We start from the raw sequence: 8,595 nt of genomic DNA on the forward strand, positions 1-8,595 counted from the left end.
GAAGGTCAGGTTCACAGCCCACAATGAGGAAAGAAAATGGGCAGTAAAACAGCAAGGTCTGCGGAAGGGTCAGAATCTGATTTCCAGAGTTACTACACTATCAGGTTCAAATGTCCAATTTTCAAAAACAACGAAAAAATACAAACAAATAGGGAAGTACGGCCCATTCAAAAGAAAAAATCCATAGAAACTGTCCAAAAAAGACCCAATGGTAGATTTACTAGACAGAGACTTTAAAACTCTACAACTGCTCAAACAACTGAAAATGTCGAGAAAGTCAAAATGGTAACGTGAACAAAACCTAGCAATAAAGGAAAAACAAACTACAAATTTTGGAGCCGACATGTTCAGTAACTAAAGTGAAATATTCACTAGAGTGATTCAAAGGCACATTTGAGTAGGCACAGGAAAGAAACAGCAAACCGAACTGTAAGACGTGGAAATGACAGTCTGGGGAACCGGAAAGAGAGATTGAAGAAAAAGCAGAGTCCCGGGGCTTCCGGGACGTGGTCACGCAGACCAGCACGCTCGCACGCACGCTCACTGTGGGAGTCCCCAGAGCGGGGAGGGGGGGAGCAGTAGACGAAACTATGGCTGAACATTCCCCACATTTGATCCGGGAAGATCGGTGAACTCCAAGAAAGATGAACTAAGCGAGACAATTAGACTCAGATGCCAAACACAAAGGGAATCTCGAAAGCAGTGAGAAGCAAACCACACACGAGGGATCCTCAGTTAGATGAACATATTTCTCCAGAAACCTTGAAGATCAGGAGGCAGTGGGCTGATAAAGTGGTAAAAAAAGAAAACCAAGAGCCCTGTATTTGGCAAAGTTGTTCTTCAAAAGTGAGGGAGAAATTAAAGCATGTGCAGATAAAAGAAGGGGTTCGGGTCGGCCCGACCCGCCCTGCGGGAGGTGCGCAGGGGAGCCTTGCAGGTGCAACGCGAGCCCCCGGGACCCACTCGAGGCCGCGTGGAGAAGCCCAGCCTCGGCAAAGGCAAGTGCCTGCGCGACGGTCGGAGCTGGTTCTCCCGTAAGAGCAGTTCGTCGCTACTGTTTGTTTTGTATGATTTGGGAGACTAGCGCATTTTAAAATGTCACCAGTGTAAAGGCTGGTATGATTGTAAGTCCACGTTTTGTTTTCTATATAATTTGAAAGATTAAAGCATTTAAAAGAATCACTGATTTATGTTTTAGGGCACAATGTATTTTCGTGACAGCAGCCAAAGGGTTGGGGGCATGGCTGTTGTGCGCGACTGAAACGGAGGCACGGAGCCCAGAGAGCCATCCCCGACGTAACAGCGAAGAAACGAGCTTCAGGCGACAAACAAGGAAATAAAAAAGTGAGAAAGGAATGCACATATTTAATTATAAAAGACCCACAAACATGAAAAGAGTCATGCAGGAAATGAGGGACCAAAAGAAAACAACAAAACCCCTATACAGCCTATAGGGAGGAAACAGCAGCAGAGGCCCTCCTCCTCGGGGATTATTTTTACATGGAGTCGGCTCTCCAGTGAAGAAGACAGACAGTATAGACTGAAAAAACCAAACCCACTGTCCAACGATGCTGTCTAAAGGAGAGTCCCTTCAGATCCAAAGGTGTGCATTGACTGAGAGTGGAAGGGCGCACAAAGACATCCCATGCAAATAGTAACCAAAAGGAACCACAGCTGGCTATGCTAACAGCAGACAGGAATGCCTTGAAATAAAAAAGATGATGAGACAAGGGAGGACATACAGTAATAAAAGTTTCAATGAAAAGATACATAAACATTTAGGCACTTCATGATGAACCACCACATATTAACAAACACTGGCAGAAGTGACAGGAGAAGTATGTCTAAAATAACAACTGGAGACTTGAGTGTCCGTCTCTCAGTAATGGACAGAGAACCCAGACAGAAGTAAGGAGATAGAAGACTTGTAGCAAATGAACTGCATCCAACAGACATACAGCGTCCATGTTCTCAAGTACACACGAGACACTTCACAGGATAGACCATCAGCTCCCAAATTAAGTCTCAATAGATTTAAAAACAGCTGTCATACAATATCCTCTATCAACACAACTGGATGAAGTTAGAAATCAACAAAAATAAAATGGAAATTCTAAACTGGAAATCGAACTTTTTTTTTTTTTATCCTCACTGGAGCACGTTTTTTTTCAGGGCTTTTAGAGAACAAGGCAGAGGGAGAGAAACAGGGACGCAAGACAGTAGTATGGCTTTGTTGCTTCCCGTGTGTACTCAGAGTGGGGATTGAACCCGCAGCCCAGGTGTGTGCCCTGAGCAGGAAACGCACCTGCAAACTTGGGGTTATGGGATGACGGTCCCAGCAGCTTCACCACGCTGGCCAGGGCTGACCGCACTCCTAGTCAGTGGACGAAAGAAGAAACCACAGGGAAATCAGAAAACAGAGATGAATTAAAGTGAAAGGACAGCGTGTCGAAACTTACGGGACATGCTGAAAGCGTGCTAAGTGGGAAATTTATAGCTATAAATGGTTACATTAAAAACAAAAAAGATGTCAAATCAGCGATGTAACTTTACAATGTGGGGGAATAGAAAAAGAACAAATGAAACCCAAAACCAGAGGAAGAAAGGAAATAAAAATTAGAGCGGAGATAAATGAAATAGAGACTAGAAAAACAGTTCAGAATATCAATGAAACTAAATGTTGGTTCTTCAAAAACGGCAAGAAAATTGACCAATCTTTATATATTTACATACATAACAAGTATATATTTTATATTTTATAGCTGGATGAAGAAAAAAAGATTCAAATTAACTAAGATCAGAAATGAAAGCGGGGCCAATACTACCTATTCTACAGAAATAAAAAGGATTATGAGTATGAAAAAATGTATAGGAACAAATTGGAAAACTTCAGTGAAATGGACGGTTCTTTGAAACAAAAGCCTATCAAGACTATACCATGAAAAATCAGAAAATCCGTATAGACCTATAAGTAGTGAGAAGACTGAACCAGCAATTGAAAATCTTCCAGCAACAACCACCACCAGAAAAACGGCCTGGGCCTGACAGCCTCCCATTCCAGCAAATGTCTGAAGGAAACTGACACCGGTCTTCCTCGCACTGTGACAGCTCCGTGAAGAGGAAGGACTGAACTCATTCTAAGAAGCCAGCATGACCCTGAGACACTACAAGGAAAGGAAACTACAGACCAATATCCTTATGAACATTGGAGTAAAAATTCTCAGCAAAAATTATAGCAAACAATTCAACAACATATTAAATACACTACACACCATGACCAAGTGGGATTTATTCCTGGACTGCAAGGTTCAACATATGAAAAATCAATGTCTAAGCCACGTTGACAGAAATAAGAAGGGGGAGGACATGATCATCACAATTGACACAGAAAAACCCGACAAAAATCAATACTTTCATGAAAAACAACAAAATAGGACCAGAAGGAAACTATCTTAATATAATACGAGCCATATGTGAAAAACCTACAGCAAACATAATAATGGCGAAAAACTGAAAGCTTTCCAAGGTCAGGAATAAGACAAGTACGTTCACTTTCACCACTTCTGTTCAACACACTGGAAATTCTAGCCCAAACGGTTAGTCTAGAAAAAGAAATAACATTACTCCAGATTGAAGAGGAAGAGGTAAAATTATCTTTTTACAGATTATATGATCTTATGTGTAGAAAACCCTGAAGAGTCCACACCGAAGCTGTTATATGTAATACATGATTTCAGCAAATAGCAAGATATAGAACAACATAAAAAATCAATGACGTGTCTATACACAATGAACAATCTGAAAAAGAAATTATAAAACAATTCCATTTACAATGGATTCTAAAAGAATAAAACACTTAGGCCCTGGCTAGTGTGACTCAGTGGATCGAGTGCTGGCCTGCGAACCAAAATGTCGCCGGTTCAACTCCCAGTCAGGGCACAGTCCTGGGTTGCGGGCCAGGTCTCCAGTAGGGGGCGCACAAGAGTCAACCACGCATTGATATTTCTCCCTCTTTCTCCCTCCCTTCCCCTCTCTGTAAAAATAAAATTTTTTTTAAAAAAAGAATAAAGCACTTAGGAATTAACTTAGCCAAGGAGGTGAAAACTTGTACAGAGAAAATTACAAAACATTTCTGAAAAATTTAAGAAGACATTAATAAATGGAAACATCCTATGCTCACGGATTGGAAGACTCTGTTATCTTATTTTCATTATTTGGCATGAAAACCTAGGAAAGTAATTGTCTATAAAGTGAATTTTGTTTTGACTATCATTGTATTCAAGTAGTAGAAGCCAGGTGACTCCAGAAAGCAACCTCCACCTGGTACCGTCCTTTGTGTTGGGTTCACTGTTTTCTCTCATCCATGTTTATGGCTTCAATGATCATCTGAATGGCGGTACCTTCAAGTTTTTATTTCTACCCCAGGCTCTCTGTTATCCGGGCCTGTATTTCCAACCATCTATTTGATGATGGCATCTAGAGGTCTCAACAGCCATAATCAAGGTGGGTAAAGCAAAAGTCGCGACCCCGCGTGCCCCCCCGGGTCTGCGCTCCCCCTCCTTAGAGCCACCCTTCTGGGTGCTTCACCACGGCCGCGCCCGACTCGTGTCAGGTCTAGTTCACTTTGCCTCCAGTACCTCACACCTGCCCGCTTCACCTTCAGGGCCACATGCTGAGGCGAGCGCCCAACGACCGCCGCCTGCCGCCTGGGCCTCCCCAGCAACCCCCTAACTCGCATTCCCACGTCCGCCCTTCCTCTAGCACCACGCACGTGACGGCCAGCTGTACCTTTTCTTTTTCCCAGATCTTTGAAACTTTAATCAGATTCTTAAAGCATCATGACTTTGAACTGGAAAACATACATGTTTAGCACACAAATGTAATATGAATAAAGTCCAACTCCATTTGAAAATGTGTGAATCAAATTACAGTTTAAGAAGTTAGTAATTCACATGTAAGCAAGTTATTGCCTTGCTGAATTCAGCCTTTGTAAAAAAAAAAAAAAAGGGATGTAGTGCATATTGTAAGGGCACAATATGTTTTTGTACCATTTTGTTGATTTTCTTCACCTTATTAAATGAGATCAAGTTCTTGAAAGTTGGTAGATAATGGTTAACTTCCTATGATGTGAAAGTTCCAATGGTAACAGGTACATTTCATAGCAGAACACCTTCTATAGATTTCTTTTCCTATATTAAAATTTTAAAAGCAATCATTTGTAAGAATTGCATCAACACCAATTATTAAAGGAAGGTCAAACTTTATTGAAACTGCTTGCATCCAAAATATATTGCACTATAACCAAATAAATGTCAAAATAAATTCCAATCTGTTGTTGCTAATATTTATGGAGAATATTGTCCCAGAGTATTTATATTACAGGCTCATTCTAACTTGGTAATTGTCTACCATATTTTAAAACAAACAGTTTGCAGATAACATATACAAGTTACCAATTTCTGTTTTCAGATACTATACATCCCCAGACTAAGTAACTAGAAATCACCATTAACATTTGGGAATACTTTTAAAAGACTTGTAAATACTCTTGAAGTCACATGCAGTTTGTTGCCACTTTATATGCTTATTTGCATGCAAGGAAAAGTAATTATGAAACAAAAATTCAGAGAAATAAACACAAAGTCCATGAGAGGCAGAGCCTTGGTTTGTATGGCTCTGTGCAGATTCAGTGGTACCCCAATTTGGAGTTGTTTTTTATTTTTTAAAGAAAAATGCCAGCTGTACTTTCCAAATGCAAATCTGCTTCCATCAACCCACCCACTAAAAACACCTCACTGGCTTCTCATTGGTCTTAAAAAGGCCAAGCGTCTTCACGACGTGGTCCCTAGTCCCCCTTCATAACACTCCCTTCCCTGGGACCTGCGGGCCAGCCCTCCTTGTTTCTTTGGCCCGTCCGACGGCCGTCCTCCCTCCGGGCGCAGGGTCTCCACCGGCGCTGCTCCTGCTGCTTGGAGTCCTCTCTCTCCTTCCTCACTGCTTCGATCGGCTAAGGTCTACTTGTCGTTGCACCTCCAACACTGCTAGTCTACGTCTGTCTCCTGGGCCGTAGATGCTTGGAGAGTCTTCTTTCTCCAGCTTATAATGAACCTTTCATTGTGACATTATTTCATAAATGGCGTTCTTCCCCACTGCACTCCAAGCTCTAGCAAAGCAGGGACCAAGTCTGCTTTTCTGCACATAGTGTCCGCTCGGCACCTGGGAGACACACACACAACGCATGTGTAGAACAGGCGAGCAGGGCGAGATTCCATGGAGATTGTTCACAAATAACGTCCCCCTTTTCTATGAGAATTTCAGTGGTTTCAGATTAACCTTAGCAATTTAGATGAGCATGTGCACGGTTGTCTTTGCTGAACACAGTTCTGCAGCAAGCAGACGCGGCATGGAAACCAGCCGTGGGAGGGAGGTGGCAGCTGAAACGCAGTCCGCTGCGCTGCCCAGGCCTGCACCCTGCTGCGGGGCTGGCACTTGGTAACAGCACTTTTATCCTGAAGCTGCAGCCCCCCGGGCAGCACATGCCCACAGGGCTTCCTCCCTTCTCTGGTTTTCCCAAAGGCGAGCCGATGGGGCTGGCTCTGGGGCCAGTGTGAGATTTGTCTCTGTTCTGGGGTCAGCCAGGTTGCTGTCTTTACGCTGGATGGCGGTCTTAGCAAGTGTCGATGCTGCTTATAGGGGGCGCGGGGTGAGCGAGTAGGAAGGGTGCAGCACAGCGCCCTCACTTGGACACGCGCGGAACAGCTGAAATGGAGGCATCGGAATTTATGCTGGTGCCAAGTAGGCTGGGCAGGCAGAAGGACCTTGCAGGAGCGGTGACATGTTTGGCAGACAGGCCCTCAGTTCCGACTTCTGATTTAGAATGACTTGGCGACATCGTTGTCACACGCTTTCCTGAATCTTGAAAATAATCTTCATGAGTCCCACTGAGTCACATTGCTCATTCCTTCTGTGCTGGGGAGGGACCGTCCTTTCAGGAGCAAAGCTATTGACTGTAGTTTTAAATGTCATTGTGTCATTGATGATATATCGATGCTGAAGTATTTAGGAATGCCATGGATTGATGCCTGCAACTTAGTTTGCTTCCAAAGATAAATAAGTCAATAGGGATGGATCGAGAGGTGAGTGGCTGGAAGCTGGGTGACGAGGCGACTCGGCGAAGTGCTGCTTGTAAGATCTGGGCGATGGCGGTGGCTGTGCGATTGTTCCAACTTTCAGAATGTTCAGAAGTTTTCATGAGATGTTGAAGGGAAACTCCATTTTTTAATGAACTGTATTTATTAAAACATTTACCTATCTGTATTAAAGTCACCTAGGCCTCAGGGAGACAACGACGAACAAGAAAGCGGGGTCCCTGTTGGCGCAGCCTTCCCGAGAGCCGCGCATCAGCAGATACAAACGGAACGACCCGGTGGGTGCAGGGGACCCCCTGAGTGGCCTGGGAACATCGAGAGTGTGCGCCACACTGTGTGACGTGCGTGACTGTGGCGGCGGCGGTCAGGGAGACCTTTCTGGAAGAGAGGCCCGCAGCACTCAGCCTTGCAAGGCAGCGGAACCGAAGCCAGTGCAGGTGGCGTGGAAGGGAGAACCCAGTGAACCGCTCGGTGGTCTCCGCAGCCGCCGCGACGGGCTGGGGCTGGGGCTGGCCGGTCTCAGGCGGGTGTGCTGTGCTGACCCTTGGGGCTCGGGCCTGGGGGGTGGCTGAAGATACAAGGGGAACGACAGGGCCGGGTGCGGTCTTCTCAGGAGGCTCTGGGGTGCTGAGGCTGGTGTTCCTGCCAGGGCTGACCTCGATGTCCCCACAATGTCAGGGCTGCAGCAGAGGGGTCAGCTTTGAGGCACATTTAATGTGACCCTGGGAGTTGGAAACCAGGAAATAAGGGACAGGGAAGCGCGCTGCCTCCTGGAGGAGAGGCTGTTGCGGAGGGAACGAGGGGTTCAGCTTCAGACATTTTGAATTTGAAGAACCTCGGAGACACCGAAGTGGAGAAAAGGCCACTTGATAGAAAGGCCAGAGACACTCGTGAAGGGCTTGGGGTTCTCAGTGCCTGGCACGGGCGCGGCTGATGACCGCGCCTGGAAAGCGGACAAAAGCGGCCCGGGCCCGGAGGCCCACTTCCCAGGACCGTGAGGACCAGAGGCCGGTGAGGGGGCCGGGAACGCTCAGGATGGTGGGAGGAGGCGAGACGGCAGGGCCCGGCGTCTTCGGAGAGCAAAGGACTGCAGTGCGCGGAAGGGGCCCAGAGGGACGAGGGCCGAGACCGGCTCCTGTCCTCGGCGGGCAGGAGGGCCCGGTGACCGAGGCGGCCCGCGGAGCGCGGAGGCGGCGCTGCGAGCACCGCGACGAGAGCAAGGCGCCGAGGCCCCTCGGGGAAGCGCCGCCGAGCGCGCGCTGGGTCGCGACGCCAGGAGACTGTGGCTTGACGTCCCGTCGCGACCGCGGTCTCCAGGAGGAAGGCGGGGGCCGGGGCAGCGCGCCCGCTTGCCGCTGAGATTCAGCGTCGGAGCACGTTTCCGGGAAGACGGGAACACAGCCGTCCTTCGGGGATGGTCAACCGGACACTTGTTGGGCGCCCGTTG

This window comes from Pteronotus mesoamericanus, unplaced genomic scaffold (assembly GCF_021234165.1).
Source record: "Pteronotus mesoamericanus isolate MK-2021 breed Mesoamerican mustached bat unplaced genomic scaffold, CSHL_Meso_final contig_74, whole genome shotgun sequence".
NCBI lineage: Eukaryota > Metazoa > Chordata > Mammalia > Chiroptera > Mormoopidae > Pteronotus > Pteronotus mesoamericanus.